This window comes from Bos grunniens, chromosome 1 (genome assembly GCF_055505025.1).
Source record: "Bos grunniens cultivar Pamir isolate PY7600 chromosome 1, Bosgru_T2T1.0, whole genome shotgun sequence".
NCBI classification, from domain to species: domain Eukaryota; kingdom Metazoa; phylum Chordata; class Mammalia; order Artiodactyla; family Bovidae; genus Bos; species Bos grunniens.
This window is the reverse complement of record NC_141165.1, coordinates 152967890-152992516: the sequence shown is the minus strand read 5'-3', so window position 1 is coordinate 152992516 and position 24627 is coordinate 152967890. Positions and strand designations below refer to the sequence as shown.

Here is a 24627-nt window from a genome sequence, read left to right as displayed (position 1 = left end):
TGGGGTTTGGGTTTTTGAAAGAATTTTATTTATTTGTCTGCACTGGCCTTAGTTGCGTCCTATGGGACCTTTAGTGGCAGCACGTGGGATCTAGCTCCCCGACCAGGAATCGAACCCAGGCCCCCCTGTATTGGGAGTGCAGGGCCTTAGCCACTGGACCACCAAGGAAGTCCCAGATCTGGGATGTTTAGAGTCCAGAATTCGTCAGTTGCAAATGAAAGCTGATCAACTCAAAGAAAAGAGAACATGTTTCTTGCACTTAACTGGAAGGGTAGATAAGCAGGATTCAGGGGCTCCAAGGATGTCTCAGGGCTTGACCTAGTTCCCTCACTCCCCAGGTCATCTCTTTTCATGTCCCTCTGAGGTCCCAAGAAGGCTACCAGCAACACCATCCAGTCACCTGTTGCACTGAAAGACAATTGCCCAAGACACCGCCTGACACCATTCCTTACAGGCTACTAAGGAGAAACCACATGTGATAACCTTGTCAGGGTCTCCAGGAAAATTTAGGTCCCTACAATGATGCAAAGGTCTTTCCACCTGGCAAGAGTGCTGAAAAACCTGTCTGCCAATGCAGGAGATGTAAGGGATGCCGGTTCGATCCCTGGGTGGGGAAGATCCCCTGGAGGAGGGTAGGGCAACCCACTCCAGTATTCTTGCCTGGAGAATCGCATGGATGGAAGCGCCTGGTGGGCTACAGTCCCTGGGGTCACAGAGAGTCACGCACGACTGAATCTACTTAGCATACAATGACACAGCGCTCAGAAGCCTGCTGTTTCCATAAGTATCTGCATGTAGAGTTGCATGCTTCATTTATCATAAATTTAAATTTTCCCCATCCCAGGCTGGTCATCATATCCTAAGAGTTGCTCATTTCGCCAGATGAAAGAGAATCTGCAGCTCACCTGTTTGCACTGGGGCAGGTGAGGCCAACTCGGCTGAGCAGCAGGTCACACGCATTTTATTTTCATTCAGCCACTTAGTGCCGAGCCGCCTGCGCTGACTTCGGCATCCTCACTCTCGCTGCTCCTCCCAGTTCCCTGTGGTTCTGCGGTAATTAGCAAGAGCACCTGCGAAGCTCCAAGTGCTCCTTGAAAATTCAAGTGCCAAGTGATACCACTCTGTGACTTGAAAGGAAGGCGGATAACAAGGCGGGGCTGCTCTTGATGCCTTACTCGCCCTCCGCCTCTGGGAATGGGCCCCTTCCTCACAGCGGATGGAAAGTTTCGCCTTTGTCTGCAGCATTTGGGTGAGTAAGGTCTTGGGGCAGGAGCTTTGCAGGGCCCTGTGTGTGCACAGGCAGGTCAGATGATGAGTGAGGAATGAGGTCCTCCTCAGTGGCCCTGACCCGTCTATGTTTGCTCCCAGAAGAACCTCGGGGCCGTGGTTCACTCTTTCCGCCACCTTGTCACCCACGGTCAAGGTGTTAAACCTGCCAGTGCCCTGCCTTCTTCCACATGGACTGCAGAAGTCTCACAATATCTTTGTTGTCTCTGCCCCCGTTCTTATTGGGACTTCCCTGGTGGCTCAGTGGGTAAAGACTCCGCCTGCAGTGTCAGAGACCAAGGTTTGATCCCTGGGTCAGGAAAATCCCCTGGAGGAGGGCGTGGCAACCCACTCCAGTGTTCTTGCCTGGAGAATCCCATGGACAGAGGAGTTTGGTAGGCTATAGTCTACAGGGTCCTGAAGAGTTGGACACAACTGAAGCAACTGAGCACCCACCACCCTTCTTATTACCACAGAAGGATTATCTTCTTCTATTATTATTATGGAGAAGGCAATGGCACCCCACTCCAGTACTCTTGCCTGGAAAATCTCATGGATGGAGGAGCCTACTAGGTTGCAGTCCATGGGGTCGCTAAGAGTTGGACACGACTGAGCGACTTCACTTTCACTTTTCACTTTCATGCATTGGAAAAGGAAATGGCAACCCACTCCAGTGTTCTTGCCTGGAGAATCCCAGGGACGGGGGAGCCTGGTGGGCTGCCGTCTATGGGGTCGCACAGAGTCGGACACGACTGAAGTGACTTAGCAGCAGCAGTAACTTCTCCCCTGGAGAAGGAAATGGCAACCCACTCCAGTATCCTTACCTGGAGAATCCCATGGATGGAGGAGCCTGATAGGCTATAGTCCATGGGGTCGCAAAGAGTCGGACACAACTGAGTGACTTTTTACTTTTTTACTTTTACTTTATTATTATTTATTTGTATTTGGCTGTGGTGAGTCTTAGTTGTGGCATGAGGAATCTTTAGTTGTGGCACGTGGGATCCAGTTCCCTGACCAGGGATGGAACCTGGGTCCCCTTGCACTGGGAGCGCAGAGTGTGAGGCACTGGGCCACCAGGGAAGTCCTGACTATAGAAGGATTATCTTCTGAAAACATGTACATAGGTCATTCCTCAGCAGATGACCCTCCCCTGCCGGCCCCAGGGCTACCAAATAACAGCCCAACTCTACAGCCTGGCTCTGAAGACCCTCCTGAGTCTGGGAGTTACTGTTCTCTTAAGAGTATATTTTTCTTTTCTCCTTAATGAACTCTACTCTCCTACCTTATTAGGCTCTTTCTGCTACTTTGAATGACCCTTCACTAACTGTGTGTCACTTTCCTTGCTTGTGTAATAAGGTAACAATCCTTCTCTCACCTGGAAAAAGCAGTCAGGTAAATGGAATAGCTTATAGAAAGAGTCTAGTACAGTCTAGTTTTTCTGGGAAAGAGTTGTCTTAAATAGCTGAAGCCCTGAATGTAGTCACCAAAGAGTTAGGCCAGGGTGGTTTGCGGTCCCAAGCCCTGACCTGTGTCTGTCCTGCAAAGGTGGCCCTAGAGACAGAGGGTCACTGAGTTTGGACTTCGAGCTGGTCAAGACCAGACTCGCAGGATACTGCTCTATTCTGAGTCTGTTGCTTCAGAACTAAGAGGAGGGACTGATGACATGAGATTTGCTGCCTGGAGGGGCCAGGTGACACAATGTGGGTGAACTTGGACCAACAAGAGGCAGGAGGCAGGAATGAGCCTGCAGATAAATTGTTCTCCTTCCCTCCCTCATCTGGTTCTTGGTCCCAGTTTCCATGCAGCATCAGGAGATAGTCCCTGCCAGTGGGCAGAATGGACTTTATAAGTAAAGGTCCACTTTCTACTTGGCGTATTTTTTATTCCATTCTCCTTTCCCCCTCCCTCTGACTGCCAATGCATTTCATTCCCCAGGTAAGCATGCTGCAAATTTTGCCCTTTTGTTTCCTAGGGAACCCTATTGGAAAATTTTACTCATCATATTTCTCTTATTTTCTGGCCTCTCATCTCCTGTTCTTTGTGTCTCCTCTGTTCTCCTCAATCCCTTTATTTTAAACAAGAATTCTGGGGAGGAGTCCCAGTGCTTCTTCATCTTTGGGGCTGATGTCCTAAGGAGTCAAGGTGGGGCAGTAGCTTTCTGAGTGGGATGCAGGGTCCCGAGCTTAATAAAATAATGTGAGTGCACTCAATTTGAGGCAATCCTTTATATAAAAGCTCATATTGGCCCCAAGGAATAATTGAGAATCACTTCTATCACGTATGATGATTTGATTCATGCGTTTTCAACTGTCAGTGAGCTTTGCAGCCGTAACCCTAGTATAAGAGACCAGGAGGAGGTTGTTGCTGTCTGAGGGCTGGTGCCCTAAAAATAAGGCTGAGATGCTCTTCCTGCTCCTCCCTGGAAGGTGCAGGGGCTGCTGGTTTTCCTGCGCTCTCCCAGTGCCTCTGTAGCGGGAGCAGGGCTAAATACTCTTAAAAAAAAATCCCTTCCATCTCAGCACTGGGGCCCTTCGTAAATGTCTGATGTGACTACATGGCCACATGTGTGTGTGTGTGTGTGTGTGTGTGTGTGACAGCAAGGGGGTGGGGGAGGCAGTGTGGTAGGTAGAATAATGGCCTTCCAAAATATCTATGTCTGAATCCCTGCAACCTGTGACTTAAGCTTACATGGCACAAGGGGCTTTGTAGTTGTGGTTGAGCTGAGGACCCTGTGGTGGGAAGGCTGTCTTGGATTGCTCAGGTGAGCCCTAAATGCAATCACAGGTGTCCTCCTGAGAGGGAGTCAGGAGTGTCAGAGTGAGAGAGATTTGATGGTGCTATGCTGCTGGCTGTGAAGATGGAGGAAGCGGCCATAAGTCCACGAAGGCAGGCAACTCTTTAGGTGTTGGGAAAGGCAAGAAAACTTTCCGGGCTTCCCCTGAGTGTCCGGAATGAACATACCCAGCTTCAGGAACTCCCTGTACCTTGTAAATGTGGACACAGACTAGAGGTAGGTCAAGATGGCTCCAAAGGCTTACTAGCTTGTACCACAAACGTGGGCAGGAAATCCTTCTCAAAGCATCCCACTCACCTCACTTTTATTCCTCCAGCAAAGCATCACTCTCTGTGCCCTAATCAGCTCTGTGGCCCAACTGTGCTTCAGTGCTTTATTATGTCGCTGGACCTTACCTTGGACTTTATTTTTCGGGGCTCCAAAATCACTGCAGATGGTGACTGCAGCCATGAAATTAAAAGACGCTTGCTCCTTGGAAGAAAAGCTATGACTAATCTAGATAGCATATTAAAAAGCAGAGACATTACTTTGCCAACAAAGGTCCGTCTAGTCAAAGCTATGGTTTTTCCAGTGGTCATGTATGGATGTGAGAGTTGGACTATAAAGAAAGCTGAGCATTGAAGAACTGATGCTTTTGAACTGTGGTGTTGGAGAAGACTCTTGAGAGTCCCTTGGATGGCAAGGAGATCCAGTCAGTCCATCCTAAAGGAAATCAGTCCTGAATATTCATTGGAAGGACTAATGCTGAAGCTGAAATTCCACTACTTTGGCTACCTGATGCAAAGAGCTGACTCATTTGCAAAGACCCTGATGCTGGGAAAGATTGAGGGCAGGAGGAGAAGGGGACGACAGAGGATGAGATTGCTGGATGGCATCACCGACTCAATGGACATGAGTCCGAGTAACTTTCAGGAGTTGGCGATGGATAGGGAGGCCTGACGTGCTGCAGTCCATGAAGTCGCAAAGAATCGGACACGACTGGGTGACGGAACTGGACCTTAGCAGGGTCCTAATGGGAGAAGAGGAGCCTTGGGCTCCCCCTAGAGGTCAGAATGTGTATGGCCAACTATGCTAAGTGCCCTGAGAGACTCCTGGAATTTCAGAGGATGAATGGACCTCTGGAGTGGGAATATATCAGGAGGTCGGTGGGCCACCGAAGCTTTCATGAGGAAGTGAATGACTTGTGCTCAAAGGACAGGGAAGTATAATTGAGCAGAGATGAGGGGGTGTGTGTTCACAGGTACAAAAGTGAGAATCTGTATCTTAGAGTCCTCATCCTAAACTATTTTTATCTGACTCTGCAAATGCATATTTTCTTATCTGATTTGAGTCTTTCTGAAAGCATGACTATTTATAGGATAGTTCTGTAGCTGACATATTTAGATGGAGTAAAACATGATTATGCTGAGAAATTGGGGACAATTAGGGTATAGATATGCTCTTAATCCTTTTTAATTGGAAGCCCCTGAGGGAATACAGCTGTCTCTGGTCCTTTATTCACCTGCAGATTAAATGGACAGATATTAATTGAATAATGAAACATCTGCAAGGTGATGAGGGTTGCGGTGGTTCGCTATAATTTTACTATCATGGGCTAACATGATAACCAGCAGCAGGAGATAAAGCAGATGGACTCAGATCCCAAAAATTTATTCTCTGAGTAGTCTGCAATAACACCTGCTCCTAGTAGTGAAAGGCTAGATGATGTGTAGATTTTTAATATTAGTAGATTTTTCTTCTAAAACATTTGAATTAAACCCCAATACACTGAGTGTGGCTCAGTGGTAAAGAACATGCCTGTCAATACAGGAGATGCAGGAGATTCAGGTTTGATCCCTGAGTCAGGAAGATCCCCTGGAGGAGGAAATGGCAACCCACTCCAGTATTCTTGCCTGGGAAATCCCATGGACAGAGAAGCCTTGTGGGCTACAGTCCATGGGATCGCCAAGAGTTGGGTACAACTGAGCATGCACGTGCATGGCACATCTGAGTGTGGAAGTGACCAAGTATAAGTTGTCGTAGTCTTAAGTAAAATATTCAGTAATTAAGAATCTATATAGAGGGATTCCCTGGGTGTGAGATTTCATGAACTAGGGAAATATTCTGGGGCAGATTGTCCGGGATGACATTGTTCACATGACAGGGCAGTAACTGTTATAGATAGTGCTAGAACAGGTTTGTATAGAACAGTCTCAGTTCAGTTCAGTTCAGTCACTCACTTGTGTCCGACTCTTTGTGACCCCATGAATCGCAGCATGCCAGGCCTCCCTGTCCATCACCAGCTCCCGGAGTTCACTCAGACTCACATCCATTGAGTCAGTGATGCCATCCAGCCATCTCATCCTCTGGCGTCCCCTTCTCTTCCTGCCCCCAGTCCCTCCCAGCATCAGAGTCTTTTCCAATGAGTCAACTCTTCGCATGAGGTGGCCAAAGTACTGGAGTTTCAGCTTTAGCATCACTCCTTCCAAAGAAATCCCAGGGCTGATCTCCTTCAGAATGGACTGGTTGGAGCTCCTTGCAGTCCAAGGGACTCTCAAGAGTCTTCTCCAACACCACAGATCAAAAGCATCAATTCTTCGGCGCTCAGCCTTCTTCACAGTCCAACTCTCACATCCGTACATGACCACAGGAAAAACCATAGCCTTGACTAGCCGGACCTGTAGGTATTTTCCTTTCTTTTCCTTAGTGCATGTGTGATCCCACTTTTCCTTGTCTACAACATTGTCTAGTTTCTTGGTTTCATTCCTACCGAATGATCATCTCTTTCAGTAGGGGATACAATCTGAGCTACTGGGAATCATGACCATTTTTTTCAGGGGGTCAGCTGACGATGGCGAATTGATAAGGAAAGAGCACACCTGCAAACACAGGTGAAAGGAGTCGGGCATCCGGGAGAGAAGGGGCATCAGAGCTCAGCGTTGGCCGTGGCAGGAGAACGTGACTGTGGCCCCGCATCATAGTTCAAAGCTTGGATGGCTCGTCATTTCAGGGACTTAGGTGGCTGGCAGCAGAAAATGACTGTAGCTAATAAAGGGGAAATGTATTGGAAAGATATGGGATGCCCACAGAACTAGAGGAAAGGATAAAGTAAATCATAAGCAGGACAAACTCTAGGCAGAGTTGGAGAAGTGATAGGCAGTGTCTATGGGGGCATCTTTGGGTTAAATCTGTTGTTTCAGCTGTTTTCTCTCGTTGAATCTGTCTGCACAAAATCTGCAGAGAAGGCAATGGCACCCCACTCCAGTACCCTTGCCTGGAAAATCCCATGGACGGAGGAGTCTGGTGGGCTACAATCCATGGGGTCACAAAGAGTTGGACACGACTAAACAACTTCACTTTCACTTTTCACTTTCATGCATTGGAGAAGGAAATGGCAACCCACTCCAGTGTTCTTGCCTGGAGAATCCCAGGGATGGGGGAGCCTGGTGGGCTGCTGTCTATGGGGTCGCACAGAGTTGGACACAACTGACGTGACTTAGCTGCAGCCACACAAAATCTGAGTCTTGAGTAGGAGTGGGGAGAACCTGGCTTTGGTGTATCTCACCTTGGTCCAGGGAAGGAATGGGACCTTGAATAATAAACAGCTTTGTCAAAAGCATCAGCCCTAGACAACTTCTATCCCAAGGGAGGAGGGAAGGCAAGGCATTGCACCCCAAATCGGCGAGATGACAGACACCATCTCCAGATAGCTAGAAGTCCTCTAGTGTTTCAAATGGGAGGACAGTTTTGTCTACTCACTTTCATCATAAACTTCAGGGTTTCTGAACAAATTTGTCAAGGCTAAAGCATGAGAGTGCTTGTAAACTGGGTAATAAACACTAGAGCAGAGGCTGTGATGACTCTGATTCATGACTTTATTTTCATTCTGAAGCACAGGAAGGTAAATGACATCTTATATAACAAGTTCCAAGTTTTTAAGAGAAATTTGCATCAGATTGTACACAGGGTCAATGTATTATAGTGAGAAAAGCCTGGACTTTTGGGGTGGAGGGATTTGTAAAGCTGAGTTTGTTTTTTGGGATCAGTTCTTTCCTTTATAATATGAAATTAAGAATCGGAAATGATATTTCATAGGGACGTTGTAAGATATGTGAAGTTCTTGGTATATATTAAACCTTTAACAAATATTAGCTTCCTTCTCTCCCACTGTGTGTGTGTTTCTCTTTTTATATGAATCATATGTACTAATGTAGCTTTCCTTTTCCTGTAGTGAGCTGAAAAGCAATTCTCTTCCATTTTATTTTTCTGCTTTAAAGCTGTTGTTGGTAACTGGTGGAAATAGCAGATGAGGCTGTGTCTATCCCAGGATTAATATTACAAAGGTACAATCATCTTTCCCTTAATTGTAGATGAGGCTATTCATATACCTGGTTGCCTTAAACATCTCAAATAGCAATGACCAGCTATAGTTTAAAGGCAAAATGAAATCCTCTGTGGATTTTTATCATACCTAGAAGCAAAATCATCTAGTTATGAGTGCATGGATGGGCAAAATAAAAGAAATGTCTTAGAAGACCTAAATTGCACTGAATGGAATTTTGTGTCATCCATCACAATTTAAGTATACGAAAAGATTTCTTTTTATTTGCTCAACCAGTGCCTTGTTGAGGTGAGTCTTCCAAATGTTTAAATGAGGCTGAAAGTAGAAATTGGCATAGGAATGAACAAGAAGCTGTTTACAGAAGCCTCTGGAGGGGGAAGAAGGAAGAAACAGTATTGGGACATGTAGGAGGAAGTATGAGTCATCTTGGAAAATATAGTAAACAAAATTCACCCCTCAGCCCCTGCCCATGGCAGAAATTAACCCCAGGGGATCCAGAGCATGGAGAATGGCCTTCAACATCGGAATGTAATAGAATTTGAATTCTAGCCTTGATACATTGGCTCTGGATATATTTCTCAGCCTCTCTGATTTTCATTGTTCTCATCTGTAAAATGAGGCTAAATATTATTAATAACTGTATTTACAGGGTTATTGTGAGGATTAAGTGGGAAGGTAAGGGACTGGAGTGATCAGAAGAGGCAAAACATTGATAACTGATGCCATGGAACTAATTTGATACATGAAATAAGATATGTGTTCTAGGATACAAAGTATGCATTCACTAAGAATATACTTGAAGATGATGCAATTGCATATAATTGATAATCTTATTAGTTTTCCACACACTAATGCTGAACCTTAATGTGATATAACATAAAAGAAAAAACAAGGACTCTTGGGGGCAGACAGATTTCAGCCTCTTCTGTTTAGAAACTGAGGGGTTTAGGCAAGTCACTATAGCTTGCTGATCTCAGAGGGGATAAAAAAACTTAGAGTTTTGGGATGATTATGAAATAACCAACGAAAATTGTCTGAGCATATGGAGTATACAATAAACACTAGTTCTTTTCTCCTGTGGTATAATTTGGAGACTATCATAATTCTGTTATATCTCATAGTCACCTCAGAATATGGACAGCATATAGAATCTTACAAATGGCATACAAGACAATCGCAGAATGTAAAATTTAAAAGTGAATCTGGTGAAAAAGTAAACACCACGGATTGATGTGCCAATACTTTCTGAAGCATCCTGGTTAAGTAAATTGTTAATTTCTCTGGTAGCTAGACCCTCATTACCTTGGAAAGAAGAGGCTCTTCATTTACAGGCAGTTTTAATGTCAGAAACTTCTCTGTACTGAACTGAAACCTCCTCTTGGCAATTTTCCCTCGCTAGCCAGAGTTCTAGACCCTGACGAGCCCTTGGTACATTTCAGGTCTGCTGTCATAGAATAGCACCTGCCCTGTATTGAGTATTCCCTGAGTGAATAAGTGAACAAATGAACCAATGAATGAGTGAATGAGACAAGAAATGAGAGCCGACTAACAGTTTTCATGATTTACCACCTATTTGGGGAATGTTAGCATGCTTTCTTTTGCATTAAATTATATGGTATAATTCATGGTACAATAATGAAAGTAAAATCATTGAGTTTTATTAGTTCAGTTCAGTTGCTCAGTTGGGTCCAAGTCTTTGTGACCTCATGGACTGCAGCAAGCTAGGCTCCCCTGTCCATCACCAACTTCCAGAGCCTACTCAAACTCATGTCCATTGAGTTGGTGATGACATCCAACCACTTCATCCTCTGTCATCCCCTTCTCCTGCCCTTAATCTTTCCCAGCATCAGGGTCTTTTCCAATGAGTCAGTTCTTTGCATCAGGTGGCCAAAGTATTGGAGTTTCAGCTTTAGCATCAGTCCTTCCAATGAACACCCAGGACTGATCTCCTTTAGGATGGACTAGTTGGATCTCCTTGCAGTCCAAGGGATTCTCAAGAATCTTCTCCAATACCACAGTTCAAAAGCATCAGTTCTTTGGCGCTCAGTGAGAACCCCATGAACAGTATGAGTTTTATAGAATAGTGTTAATATTTATTATAGGAACAAGGCTTTACACAATTGTGGAAGAAGCTGGAAGTGTAAAGATTTGAAGGGAGGAGTTGGAGGATCAGAGAAACATCACTCACCAGACCTTCTGAAACACTGGCACAAGTGGACCATGAAGGGCTGGAAAGGAGTGTGAGAAGGCAGGGGTGTCACCTGAGGAGGGCGCCTGCTGGAGGCATCTAAGGCAGGCTGTCACCTCTGCCTCTGGTAGGTGGCCTGGATTGGCTGTTGGTCAGTGGGTCAGTGTATTAGTAAGGGTCCTTCAAAGGAACAGAACCAATGGGAGAATATATGTGTATACATATATATTATGTATGCAATAAGTATATGTCAGATGTATACATATATGTTATGTATGTAATAAGTATATGTCAGTATATGTAATAAGTATAAGTCATATCACCACCCCTATGACTGAATGGAACTGAACTGAATAAGTATATGCATAATATACTTATTATACATAGATGTATATGTAGATTTATTATATATACATATGTACGTATATATATAAAGGTTTATTATAGGGGATTGGCCCACATGATTGTGGATACTGGGAAGTCTAAAATCTGCAGTGTGTCAGCAGGCTTGAGACCCAGAGGAGCTGATGGTACCATCCCAGTCCTAAGGCAATCTTCTGGAGAATTTCCTCTTTTCAAAAGTTCCTCAACAAAAAAGGCCAGTCTTTTTGTTCCAGTTAGGCCTTCAACTGATTGGATGAGGCCCACCCATATTATTTTCCCCAAAAGGATACAAAGACTCATTGGTCACTTAATCCATCTCCAGGTGATGTTGTTCCTTTTCAAGCTGCGTCATGCTCTTACTTTGATATACTGTAAGTTAAATACTGAGATAAAAGGCTAAGCAGCTATTGAATGTCTGATGATAGATATTAAGGTAATGAGGGAGGGGGGAAATAATTGGTTAATATATGCATAAACATTTATACCAAAGTAAGAAAAGCAGTGCTCAAATTACTGTGTTTCTATCACAACTCAGGCGGGCCTGAGTGGTGTTTACAATTTTCTTCTTCCTCTCTCCATTCTAGCTGGTCCAACAATGGGCACAATATTCATAAAATACAACAAAATGGAACAAACTACTGATGCACAAAACAACGCGATGCTGAGTGAATGAAGCCAGACCCCAAAGAGTATGTACTACATGATTTCACTTACATGGAATTCTAAACACACAAAACTAATCTTTGATGGTAGAAATCACCAGAGTGTTTTCTTGGGGGTGGGGGTTGACTGGGAAGGGGCATAAGAAAAATTTCTGGGTGACAGAATATTCTAATGTTAAGTGTACAGTTTACACAGGTGTATGCATTTGTTAAAACTAATCCAACTGCACTATATGTAAATTATATTTCAATAAAATGAGTAAAAAGTTCACCCAGCTGGTATGAAGAGGAGAGTCAGAGAGAAAGTGGATATGACTTGAATGCTGGTGGGAGCTGGAGATACCGCCCTGTAGCCTCGTTCAGTGTATTTTACTCCAATAACGTCCAACAAGGCACCTGCTGAGGTGTCCAGTGGATGAGCCAAGAGAGCCCCAGTCAAGAGCTCCTGTGCGTGGGGTAGGAAAAAGCCACCGAGAGTTGTCTGCTACCTTTCTGTCTGCCTCCTGCCTCTGTCCAAGGTGGACTTGGGCATTCCGGGACAGAGCTCATGGACCTAGAGACCTGAGTTGGGTCTAGAGGAAGTCAGGCATGGAGGCTGACTTCTAGCTGCCTCTTCCAGCCGGCAAGGCAATGAACCCTACCCACTGTCATAAATCATTCCAAGGGAGAAAGGGGTTGGAGAAAAGGCTTGGTATGACCAAGTTTAAATCTTGAATTGCTGCATTTAAAAATGGCAGTGACAGAGTTCACCATGAGTGGCAAGAGTAGGTTCCAAAGACAATTGAGCTTTCAGGATCCAAGCTGATTTTACTTAAAGAGAAGTGAGTAAAATTATGCTCCTGTTTATCTCAGGGGTTTACTCACTACAAGTGGGTATAGACTGCTCACACCTGGTCCATTGTAGATGCCAATGGTCATTTAAGACTTCCTCTCTCTTTTCCTCACCCAAATCAACTGTAACAACTTAAGGCTATAAGTGTAAAAGTACATCACCTGCCGTTAGTAACACGGGCTCAACTGAGGCCACAGGGAAGAACACCAAGACAGAAAATGTATTAGTTCCTTAGTTCACTCGCTCAGTCGTGTCTGACTCTTTGCGACCCCATGAATCGCAGCACGCCAGGCCTCCCTGTCCATCACCAACTCCCGGAGTTCACTCAGACTCACGTCCATCGAGTCAGTGATGCCATCCAGCCGTTTCATCCTCTGGCGTCCCCTTCTCCTCCTGCCCCCAATCCCTCCCAGCATCAGAGTCTTTTCCAATGAGTCAACTCTTCGCATGAGGTGGCCTCATGCGAAGTACTGGAGTTTCAGCTTTAGCATCATTCCTTCCAAGGAAATCCCAGGGCTGATCTCCTTTAGAATGGACTGGTTGGATCTCCTTGCAGTCCTAGGGACTCTCAAGAGTCTTCTCCAACACCACAGTTCAAAAGCATCAATTCTTCGGTGCTCAGCTTTCTTCACAGTCCAACTCTCACATCCATACATGACCACAGGAAAAACCATAGCCTTGACTAGATGGACCTTTGTTGGCAAAGTAATGTTTCTGTTTTTGAATATGCTATCTAGGTTGGTCATAGTTTTCCTTCCAAGGAGTAAGCGTCTTTTAATTTCATGGCTGCAATCAGTATCTGCAGTGATTTTGGAGCCCCCCAAAATAAAGTCTGACACTGTTTCCACTGTTTCCCCATCTATTTCCCATGAAATGATGGGACCAGATGCCATGATCTTCGTTTTCTGAATATCGAGCTTTAAGCTAACTTTTTCACTGTCCACTTTCACTTTCATCAGGAGGCTTTTGAGTTCCTCTTCACTTTCTGCCATAAGGGTGGTGTCATCTGCATATCTGAGGTTATTGATATTTCTCCTGGCAATCTTGATTCCAGCTTGTGCTTCTTCCAGCCCAGCGTTTCTCATGATGTACTCTGCGTAGAAGTTAAATAAGCAGGGTGACAATATACAGCCTTGACGTACTCCTTTTCCTATTTGGAATCAGTCTGTTGTTCTATGTCCAGTTCTAACTGTTGCTTCCTGACCTGCCTATAGGTTTCTCAAGAGGCAGATCAGGTGGTCTGGTATTCCCATCTCTTTCAGAATTTTCCACAGTTTATTGTGATCCACACAGTCAAAGGCTTTGGCATAGTCAATAAAGCAGAAATAGATGTTTTTCTGGAACTCTCTTGCTTTTTCAATGATCCAGCAGATGTAGGCAATTTGATCTCTGGTTCCTCTGCCTTTTCTAAAACCAGCTTGAACATCTGGAAGTTCACGGTTCACGTATTGCTGAAGGCTGGCTTGGAGAATTTTGAGCATTACTTTACTAGCGTGTGAGATGAGTGCAATTATGCAGTGGTTCAAGCATTCTTTGGCATGGCCTTTCTTTGGGATTGGAATGAAAACTGACCTTTTCCAGTTCTGTGGCCACTGCTGAGTTTTCCAAATTTGCTGGCATATTGAGTGCAGCATTTTAACAGCATCATCTTTGAGGATTTGAAATAGCTCCACTGGAATTCCATCACCTCCCCTAGCTTTGTTTGTAGTGATGCTTTCTAAGGCCCCTTGACTTCACATTCCAGGATGTCTGGCTCTAGGTCAGTGATCACACCATTGTGATTATCTTGGTTGTGAAGATTTTTTTTGTACAGTTCTTCTGTGTATTCCTGCCGCCTCTTCTTCTTCTTTTTTTAAAGGCTTAAAATGTATTTTAATAAGTTCATGTTGCATTATTTCATTTCTCAGAAAAACTTCAAAGGTATTAGGGGCAAATCAAACATGGTACACCAGTAAAAAATGCACAGCATAACTCCCTAAGATAGGCAAAGCTCAGAGCTACCGTCTGACATTCAGCATACAGCAGCCCTGTTCTCAAGATTGTACTAGGCCTATCAAGAAAGCTGTGAATGGCAACATCACAGACACAAAAGGGCCATTTCTGGGTTGTCCTTACCCAAGAAAATGATGGAGGCAAGTTTAACACAAGATTTTTTAAAGATACACTAAATGAAAATCTCTAAGAGAAAATGTCTTCCTTGGGACATGAAAGGGTAATATATGGGACATAACAGAACCATATGCATGTTGTCTGTGACCTCTTGGACATGTGCCTGAATTCCCACCTGGGAGTGATTGGAACAGTGGGGCCACCTTGGGGGATGTTTGGATTTTGTGGTATATGTGGCAGGATCTCTGGGGTGAGACAGTGCAGTAAGTCGTGTCCGACTCTTGCGACCCCATGGACTGTAGCCTGCCAGGCTCCTCTGTCTATGGGATTCTCCAGGCAAGAATACTGGAGTGGGTTGCCATTTCCTTCTCCCCACCTCTTCTTAATATCTTCTGCTTCTGTTAAGTCCATACCATTTCTGTCCTTTATCGAGCCCATCTTTGCATGAAATGTTCCCTTGGTATCTCTAATTTTCTTGAAGAGATCTCTAGTCTTTCCCATTCTGTTGTTTTCCTCTATTTCTTTGCATTGATCGCTGAGGAAGGCTTTCTTGTCTCTTCTTGCTATTCTTTGGAACTCTGCATTCAGATGCTTATATCGTTCCCCTTTTCCTTTGCTTTTGCTTCTCTTCTTTCACAGGTATTTGTAAGGCCTCCCCAGACAGCCATTTTGCTTTTTTGCATTTCTTTTCCATGGGGATGGTCTTCATCCCTGTCTCCTGTACAATGTCACGAACCTCCGTCCATAGTTCATCAGGCACTCTATCAGATCTAAGCCCTTAAATCTATTTCTCACTTCCACTGTATAATCATAAAGGATTTGATTTAGATTATACCTGAATGGTCTACTGGTATGTATAGATATACAAAAATTAAAATGCAGTGACATTTAGAAATATGAAATTACCCATGGAAAGCAGTTCCTGCAGTTGTAAACTGAAAGATGATTTTTTCCCCCATTAATTTCAGTATGAATGAAATCTGGAAAAACACAAAAATTAAAAGTAAGAATTCCTTTGTCAGCAGCATCTTCAGTTCAGTTCAGTCACTCAGTCATGTCCGACTCTTTGTGACCCCGTGAACCGCGGCCCACCATGCCTCCCTGTCCATCACCAACCCCAGGAGTTTACCCAAACTCATGTCCATTGAGTTGGTGATGCCATCCAACTATCTCATTCTCTGTTATCCCCTTCTCCTCCTGCCCTTAATCTTTCCCAGCATCAGGGTCTTTTTCAATGAGTCAGCCCTTTGCATCAGGTGGCCAAAATATTGGAGTTTCAGCTTCAACCTCAGTCCTTCCAATGAACACCTAGGACTGATCTCCTTGAGGATGGACTGGTTGGATCTTCTTGCAGTCCAAGGGACTCTCAAGAGTCTTCTCCAACACCACAGTGCAAAAGCATCCATTCTTTGGTGCTCAGCTTTCCTTATAGTCCAACTCTCACATCCATACATGACCATTGGAAAAACCATAGGCTTGACTAGACAGACCTTTGTTGACAAAGTAATGTCTCTGATTTTTAATGTGCTGTTTAGGTTGGTCATAACTTTTCTTCCAAGGAACTTTTAATTTCATGGCTGCAATCACCATCTGCAGTGATTTTGGAGCCCCCCAAAATAAAGTCAGCCACTGTTTCCACTGTTTCCCCATCTATTTGCCATGAAGTGATGGGACCAGATGCCACGATCTTAGTTTTCTATATGTTGAGTTTTAAGCCAACTTTTCCACTCTCCTCTTTCACTTTAATCAAGAGGCTCTTTAGTTCTTCACTTTCTGCCATAAGGGTGGTGTCATCTGCATTTCTGAGGTTATTGATATTTCTCCTGGCAATCTTGATTCCAACTTGTGCTTCTTCCAGCCCACTGTTTGTCATGATGTACTCTGCATCAGGCTTCCCTGTCCATCACCAACTCCCAGAGTTTGCTCAAACTTATTCCCATGGAGTCAGTGATGCCATCCAACCATTCTCTGTCAGGTCAATCCCCAGCTAGGTGATCTATATTTAATAGTTAAAATGATTCATAGTATAAAAGTTAATGATATAAAAATAAGGAAATTTTACCCACAGAGCTAGAGTAGGGTCTTCTATTTTTATTTATTTATTTTTCAGACAAATTCATTCATTCCTGAGTTTCTCCTATGAAATCCATTATTATTTTTCTAAATGGGACTAGTTTACTTTCTCCTGACAGTTCCTTATGGATGTTTGAATCACCCTGCAGGAAGAAATGCAGCAAACCATGACATTTTAAGCACTAGAAGAACATAAAATTTCCAGCAAGTGGACAAAGGGGCTGTATGGTGGAGGAACACCTTGACACTGACTGTTTTCATGTACCTATGGTCAATTAATCTACTACAAAGGAGATAAGAATATATAATGGAGAAAAGACAATGTCTTAAATAAATAGTGCTGGTAAACTGCATAGTCACATGTAAAAGAATGAAATTGGAGCATTCTCTAACACTGTATACAAAAATAAACTCAAAATGGATTAATGACCTAAAGTGAAAAGTGAAAGTAAAAGTCACTCAGCCATGTCCAACTCTTTGTGACCCCATGAACTATACAGTCTATGGATTCTCCAGGCCAGAATAGTAGAGTGGTTAGCCTTTCCCTCCTCCAGGGGATCTTCCCAATCCAGGGATGGAACCCAGGTCTCCTGCATAAGCTCAAATAGTATAAAACTCATCGATGAAAAAATAGGAAGAACAATCTTTGATATAAATCACCATGGTATCTTTTTGGATTCACCCCCTAGAATAATGAATATAAAAACAAAAATAAACAAATGGGACTTAAAAGCATTTGCACATCAAAGGAAACTATAAACAAAAAGACAACCCATGGAATGGGAGAAAATATTTGCAAACCAGATGACCAACAAGGGATTAATCTCCAAAATATACAAACAGCTCATGCAGCTCAATATCAGAAAAACAATTCAATCAACAAATAGGCAGAAGATATAAATAAACATTTCTCCAAATAAGACATACAGATAGCCAAGAAGAACATGAAAAGATGCTCAAAATTGCTAATTATCAGAGACATGTAAATCAAAACTATAATGAAGTATCACCTACACCTGTCAGAATGGCCACCATCAAAAAGTCTGCAAACAATCAATTCTGGGAACTTCCCTGGTGGTCCAGTGGTTGAGAATCCACTTTTCAACGCTCAGGACACGGGTTCGATCCCTGGTCGGGAAACTAGGATCCCGCATACCATGGAGCAACTATGCCTGAATGCCACAATGAAAGATCCTGCGTGCTGCAACGAAGACCCGAGGCAGCCAGATAGATAGGTAAGTACATAAATAAATATTAAAAAAACCAAATGCTGGAGGGAGTGTGGAGAAAAGAGAACACTTCTATGCTGTTGGTGCAAACATAAATTAGTACAGCCATTCTGGAGAACAGTATGGAGGTTCCTTATAAAACTAAAAATACCATATGATCTAGCAATCCCATTCCTGGACATGTATCCAGAGAAAACCATAATTAAAAAAGATACATGCACCCCAATGTTTGTTGCAACATTATTTACAATGGCCAAGACATGGAACCAACCTAAATTTCCATCAACTGATAAATGGATAAAGAGGATGCAGTACATACATACAATGGATTATTACTCAGCCATAGAAGGAATAAAATAATACCATTTGTAGCAATATGCATGGACCTAGAGATTATTATACTAGCTAAAATAAGACAGAGAAAGAAAAATACCATATGATATCACTTATGTGGAACCTAATAAAGTGATACAAATGAAGTTATTTACGAAAACAGAAACAGACTCACAGACTCTGAAAACAAACTTTAGTTACGAACAGGGAAAAGTTGGGGAGAGGGATAAATTAGGAGTTTTGGATTAACATATACACACCCTTACATATAAAATAGAAAACCAACAAAGACCTACTGTATGGCACAGGGAACTCTATTTAATGCTCTGTAATCCCATGGATTTCTTTGGAAGGAATGATGCTAAAGCTGAAACTCCAGTACTTTGGCCACCTCATGTGAAGAGTTGACTCATTGGAAAAGACTCTGATGCTGGTAGGGATTGGGGGCAGGAGGAGAAGGGGACGCCACAGGATGAGATGGCTGGATGGCATCACTGACTCGATGGACGTCAGTTTGAGTGAACTCCGGGAGCTGGTGATGGACAGGGAGGCCTGGCGTGCTGCAATTCATGGGGTCGCAAAGAGTCAGACACGACTGAGCAACTGAACTGAACTGAATCCCATGGACAAAGGAGCCTGGCGGGCTACAGTCCATGAGATTGCAAAGAATTGGACACGACTGAGCAACTAACATACACAAATAATCTATCTGGCAAAAAAGTCTGAAAAAGAACAGATACATGTATAATTGAATCAGTTTGCTGTACCTCTGAAACTAACAATATTGTAAATCAACTATAGTGAAGTGAAGTCGCTCAGTCGTGTGTGACTCTTTGCGGCCCCATGGACTGTAGCCTACCAGGCTCCTCCATCCATGGGATTTTCCAGGCAAGAGTCCTGGAGTGGGGTGCCATTGCCTTCTCCAGGGGATTTTCCTGACCCAGGGATTGGACCCAAGTCTCCTGTATGCTGCTGCTGCTGCTAAGTCGCTTCAGTCGTGTCCAACTCTGTGTGACCCCATAGATGGCAGCCCACCAGGCTCCCCTGTCCCTGGGATTCTCCAGGCAAGGTCTCCTGTATACTCCAATATAAAAAAAAAATTAAGTTAAAAAATTGCACATCACCTCCTTGATTAAAAAGAAAAAAGATCTATGACAAATACTTTCATAAAGCGTGTCTCATGTAACGCACCCACTAGTGGCATTTTGTAGAAGAGGGCATGGGCTCAGGGAAGCTGAGCAAATGTCCTGAGGTGAGAAGTCGTGTGTTTGGGACATGAGTGCACAGCCAGTGTGTTTTCCCACTCACGACCGTGTTTCTCTGTACCAGGAGGTCAGGTCCATCTGTTAAGGTTATCGACGAGGTGGTAAGACTATTATCTCTGTTTGTATTAGTCTTCTCAGGCTGCCATAACACCACTCCACAGACTGAGTGGCTTACACAGACTTGTTCTTAACACAGTTCTAGAGGCCAAAGTCCAAGGTAAAGGTGTTGGCAGATTTGCCTTCTCCTGAGTTCTCTCTCCTTTGTTGGCAGTGAGCTCTCCCCTCACTGTGTCCTCTTGTGGTTTGTCCTCTGTGTGTGGACATCCCTGAGGTCTCTCTGTGGGTCCAAGCTGGCTTTTCTTATAAGGACACTCAGTTCAGTTCAGTTCAGTTCAGTCACTCAGTCGTGTCTGACTCTTTACAACCCCATGAATTGCAGCACACTAGGCCTCCCTGTCCATCACCAACTCCTGGGGTTCACTCAAACTTATGTCCATCGAGTCAGTGATGCCATCCAGCCAGCTCATCCTCTGTCGTCCCCTTCTCCTGCCCCCAATCCCTCCCAGCATCAGAGTCTTTTCCAATGAGTCAACTCTTCGCATGAGGTGGCCAAAGTACTGGAGTTTCAGCTTTAGCATCATTCCTTCCAAAGAAATCCCAGGGCTGATCTCCTTCAGAATGGACTGGTTGGATCTCCTTGCAGTCCAAGGGACTCTCAAGAGTCTTCTCCAACACCACAGTTCAAAAACATCAATTCTTCGGTGCTCAGCTTTCTTCACAGTCCAACTCTCACATCCATACATGACCACTGGAAAAACCATAACCTTGACTAGACAGACCTTTGTTGGAAAAGTAATGTCTCTGCTTTTGAATATGCTAGCCAGGTGGATTAGAGCCCACCTTAATAATGGCAGGAAACCATCTCCAAATACAATCACATCCTGAGGTACTTGTGGTTAGGGCTTCAACTTAGGAATTTTGGGGGACACAGTTCAGCGTATAATCACGTTCACATGGCTGTGGGCTGTGTAGGACCAAGGATCACTCCTGGGACAAGAGGAATCCAAAGAAAATCATAAATGCCCTCTGTTCCCTTCTGTTTTTTTTTTTTTTGAAGCTTCTGACTCAAGATTATTGCCCCGCTTCCTTTGTTCTCTGTTTGGCAGGATGCTGTGCTCCTGGATGGGGTCAGAGCCCTATTCATACTCATGGGAGGGATAGGTGCTGTCCCCCTTGTACTCACCGGTAGTGAGGCTGTGCAGCATGAAGTGGCCCAGGTCCTGTTTGGAGATGACCCTCGAGGGCCCTCGTCCATCCAGGGTCCCTGTGTGGGCCCCAGTCAGCAGCTGGTCTCCCATAGGTGGTGGCATCCCTGGCTGCATACTTCAGGCCCGACTCCTGCAGTATCTTCTGCATCTGGATTTGGTCATCAGTCACATCCTGCAGTCTTGGGGGCACCTTGGAAGGGTCCCATGGTAGGAAGGCCGAGGTGCAGGCCATGACCTTGTCCGCACCATGGTCTTCATGGCCGCCACAATATTCCAGCACCCTCAGGCATCACGGTGGTAAGGACCTGCTTGCAACGCCGGGGCCAGTGTGGTGAGCCCGATCTTGCTGGTGCAGAAGTTGGCAATCTTCTCAACAGCCATGCCGCCGGGCGTGGGGGCTCGAGGCCCTGGAGTCTCAGGACACTCCAGAAGGCCTGGCTGCTGGGCCACCCTCCTGCCCTTCCTTAGAGGGAAGGACAGGGAGGGGCTGCTCAGAGTGGCACACCTCAGCACACCTCCAGCCTCAGACTGTGGTCGAGGGGCCAGGCCAAAAGGCCATGCTTCTCCCTCTGTCCCCTTCTATATAAGCTTTTTACACTGGAAAATTTGGTTAGAATTGCCCAACAGGAAAGAGTTGAAAGGTTCATTGTGAAAGGAACAAATCCCAGCCGATGAAACCACTTCTTTCTCTCCTCCACCCTGCTGCTGCCCCTCTGAGGTGCTTGCTAATCGATCACTTACTCATTTGTTTATCCAAACATCCTTTACCTGGTCCCTGATTGTACTGCCTTATGGCAGAAAGTGAAGAAGAACTAAAGAGCGTCTTGATGAAAGTGAAAGAGGAGAGTTAAAAAGTTGGCTTAAAGCTCAACATTCAGAAAACTAAGATCATGGCATCCAGTCCCATCACTTCATGGCAAATAGATGGGGAAACAGTGGCTGACTTTATTTTTCTGGGCTCCAAAATCACTGCAGATGGTGATTGCAGCCATGAAATTAAAAAGACACTTACTCTTTGGAAGGAAAGTTATGACCAACCTAGACATCATATTAAAAAGCAGAGATATTCATTACTTTGCCAACAAAGGTCCATCTAGTCAAGGCTATGGTTTTTCCAGTGGTCATGTATAGATGTGAGAGTTGGACTATAAAGAAAACTGAGGGCTGAAGAATTGATGCTTTTGAACTGTGGTGTTGGAGAAGACTCTTGAGAGTCCCTAGGACTGCAAGGAGATCCAACCAGTCCATCCTAAAGGAAATCAGTCCTGGGTGTTTATTAGAAAGACTGACGTTGAAGCTGAAACTCCAATATTTTGGCCATGTGATGTGAAGAGCTGACTCATTTGAAAAGACCCTGATGTTGGGAAAGATTGGGGGCAGGAGGAGAAGGGGACGACAGAGGATGAGATGGTTGGATGGCATCACTGACTCAGTGGACATAGGTATGGATGGGCTCCAGAAGTTGGTGATGGACAGGGAGGCCTGGTGTGCTGTGGTTCATGGGGTCACAAAGAGTCAGACACAACTGAGCGACTGAACTGAACTGATTGTACTAAGGCAGTTTGCTAGACATTGAGAATACACCAGCATACACCTGTTTGCCTGGGGCTTCCTTTCCTGTTGTGGCGACAGAAGGTAAGGGGCACAGTAATTACCCACTAGCATAAGCACTGTAGCTGGGTGGGTGGTGGAGGATGTGTTTGAGGTCGGTGGTTGGGTATGGTTTCTTAAGGCAGTGATGTTTAGGCAGAGACCTGAACCATGAGAAGGAGCTGCCTCCTGAAAAGTTGAAAGTTAATGGGAGAGGTTTCCAGACCTCTTCCATGGAAGACCTCTTTGATGGAAGAGAAAACCTCTTGGTAAATGCAAAGTCTTTCAGCAAGAAAGGAATGTTCTAGGAACGAAGAAGAAACCAGGGCAGTAGTGCTGAGTGAAGTTGGAGAGAAAAACAGGAGAGAGTGCTCAGAAACCAATGGCTGTGGCAAGAAAATCCCAATCTGGGGACTATAACCCCTTTAACAAAACCCATTCTAAGGATGGCTTCAGGCAGAGCAAGTACAGATCAGACTTCACTTGTGTAGTAAGATTTGAAGGAAGTACTGAGGGATGTCCTCCCCAGAAATCTAGCTTTCACGATCGTTAGCATCTGTTTATAGAGCCTGTCATTCTATCAGTGAAGCATCCTTTATCTTTTAAGCACCATTTCTTTGTCTAGGAAGAGGCTCCTGTTTAAGTACAGATAACCCTGGAAGCCTATCTCATTAGACTTACCCACAGTCTGACAGCTGGAGGGGAGCAGCTTGTCAGAGAATAAGATATGTACTGGGTTCTGTCTGTACTGTATCCAACCCTGAAACTGGCCTCTTTAATGACATCATCTACTCCTTCCCTTGAGTATCTTTGATATTCTTTTCCCTGTCTCCGCATTTCCCCCAAATTACCCTTCCTCTAACTTCAGACCCTTCCCCACAGCCCCAGTCTATCCCCTCTCCCTTCTGGAGTTAGTCAGCTCTGCACACAGCCTGGGCTCAGTGTGTACACGTCATGGCCCTCATGTCAGTCTCAGATTTGCTGCCTTGTAAACTTTAGCCACACTCATGATGCAGACCCCAGCCCTTGAGCAATTGGATCATTTCTCCATCCTGGCTGTGGTTTCTGAGACGCACTGAAGAAAATCTCATAACCTTGCTAATTGGCTGTGAGACCTGCCCCCAATCCCCACTGATGGTACAACTTTGTTAGCTGGACCACTGCCCTTTATTCCAAACTTTATTTCATTGCTTAACACATTTCTCTTCTTTAGGTTTCTTGGTACCTACAGAGAAATATTATTCTGCCAACAAAGGTCCGTCTAGTCAAGGCTATGGTTTTTCTAGTGGTCATGTATAGATGTGAGAGTTGGACTGTGAAGAAAGCTGAGCACCGATGAATTGATGCTTTTGAACTGTGGTGTTGGAGAAGACTCTTGAGAGTCCCTAGGACTGCAAGGAGATACAACCAGTCCATCCTAAAGATCAGTCCTGGGTGTTCATTGGAAGGACTGATGCTGAAGCTAAAACTGCAATACTTTGGCCACCTCATATGAAGAGTTGACTCATTGGAAAAGACCCTGATGCTGGGAGAGATTGGGGGAAGGAGCAGAAGGGGATGAAAGAGGATGAGATGGCTGGATGGCATCACCGACTCAATGGGCATGAGTTTGAGTAAACTCTAGGAGTTGGTGATGGACAGGGAGGCCTGGCATGCTGCGATTCATGGGGTCGCAAATAGTTGGACAAGACTGAGCGACTGATGTGACTGACTGAACTGACAGAGAAATAACCCATGCTTGGAAATCACAGCTGTGGTTTCCAGATCTCACCCTGCTTCTTTGCTCATAGCTGGTGGTCTTCAGCATGTTATTTAGCTTCCTTGAGCTTCTGCTTCCTTATTGCCAAAACAAACCCCCTTGCACTGTTGATGGGAATGTAAATTGATGCATCCAATATGGAGAATAGTAGCGAGGGTCCTTAAAAAACTAAAAATAGAACTACCATATGACCCAGCAAACCCACTCTTGGACATATAACCTGGGAATACCATAATTCAAAAAGGTACATGTACCCCAATGTTCATTGCAGCACTATTTACAATAGCCAGGACATGGAAGCAACCTAAATGCCCACTGACAAATGAATGGATAAAGAAAATGTAGTACATATATACAGTGGAATACTACTCAGCCATAAAAAGGAATGAAATTGGGTCATTTGAAGTGATGTGGATGAACCTAGAGTCTATCTGTCATACAGAGTGAGGTAAGTCAGAAACAGAAAAATGATATTGTATATTAATGTGACTGCCACACACATACAATGCGTGTATATGGGACCTAGGAAAAAAGGCATTGATGAACCTATCTGC

At 44.5% G+C, this 24627-nt stretch overlaps 1 long non-coding RNA gene and 1 pseudogene across 5 annotated transcripts; one reads left to right on the top strand and one right to left on the bottom strand.

The window, feature by feature from the left end:
- The first annotated feature begins 1014 nt into the window (after window positions 1-1014).
- On the top strand, window positions 1015-17064 carry LOC147380335 (uncharacterized). Of its 5 annotated transcripts, none has more exons than XR_015168171.1 (4): window positions 1015-1249; window positions 8271-8382; window positions 10484-10696; window positions 11538-11901. It is a non-coding gene; the product is annotated as an uncharacterized LOC147380335 (long non-coding RNA). The 5 variants fall into 5 exon arrangements; XR_015168182.1 differs by having other exon boundaries at window positions 1020-1249; window positions 8317-8382; XR_015168192.1 differs by lacking the exon at window positions 8271-8382 and adding an exon at window positions 16779-17064 and having other exon boundaries at window positions 1036-1249; window positions 11538-11642.
- Window positions 17065-20628: 3564 nt separating this feature from the next.
- Window positions 20629-21503, bottom strand: LOC147380334 (flavin reductase (NADPH) pseudogene; annotated as a pseudogene).
- Window positions 21504-24627: the final 3124 nt, after the last annotated feature.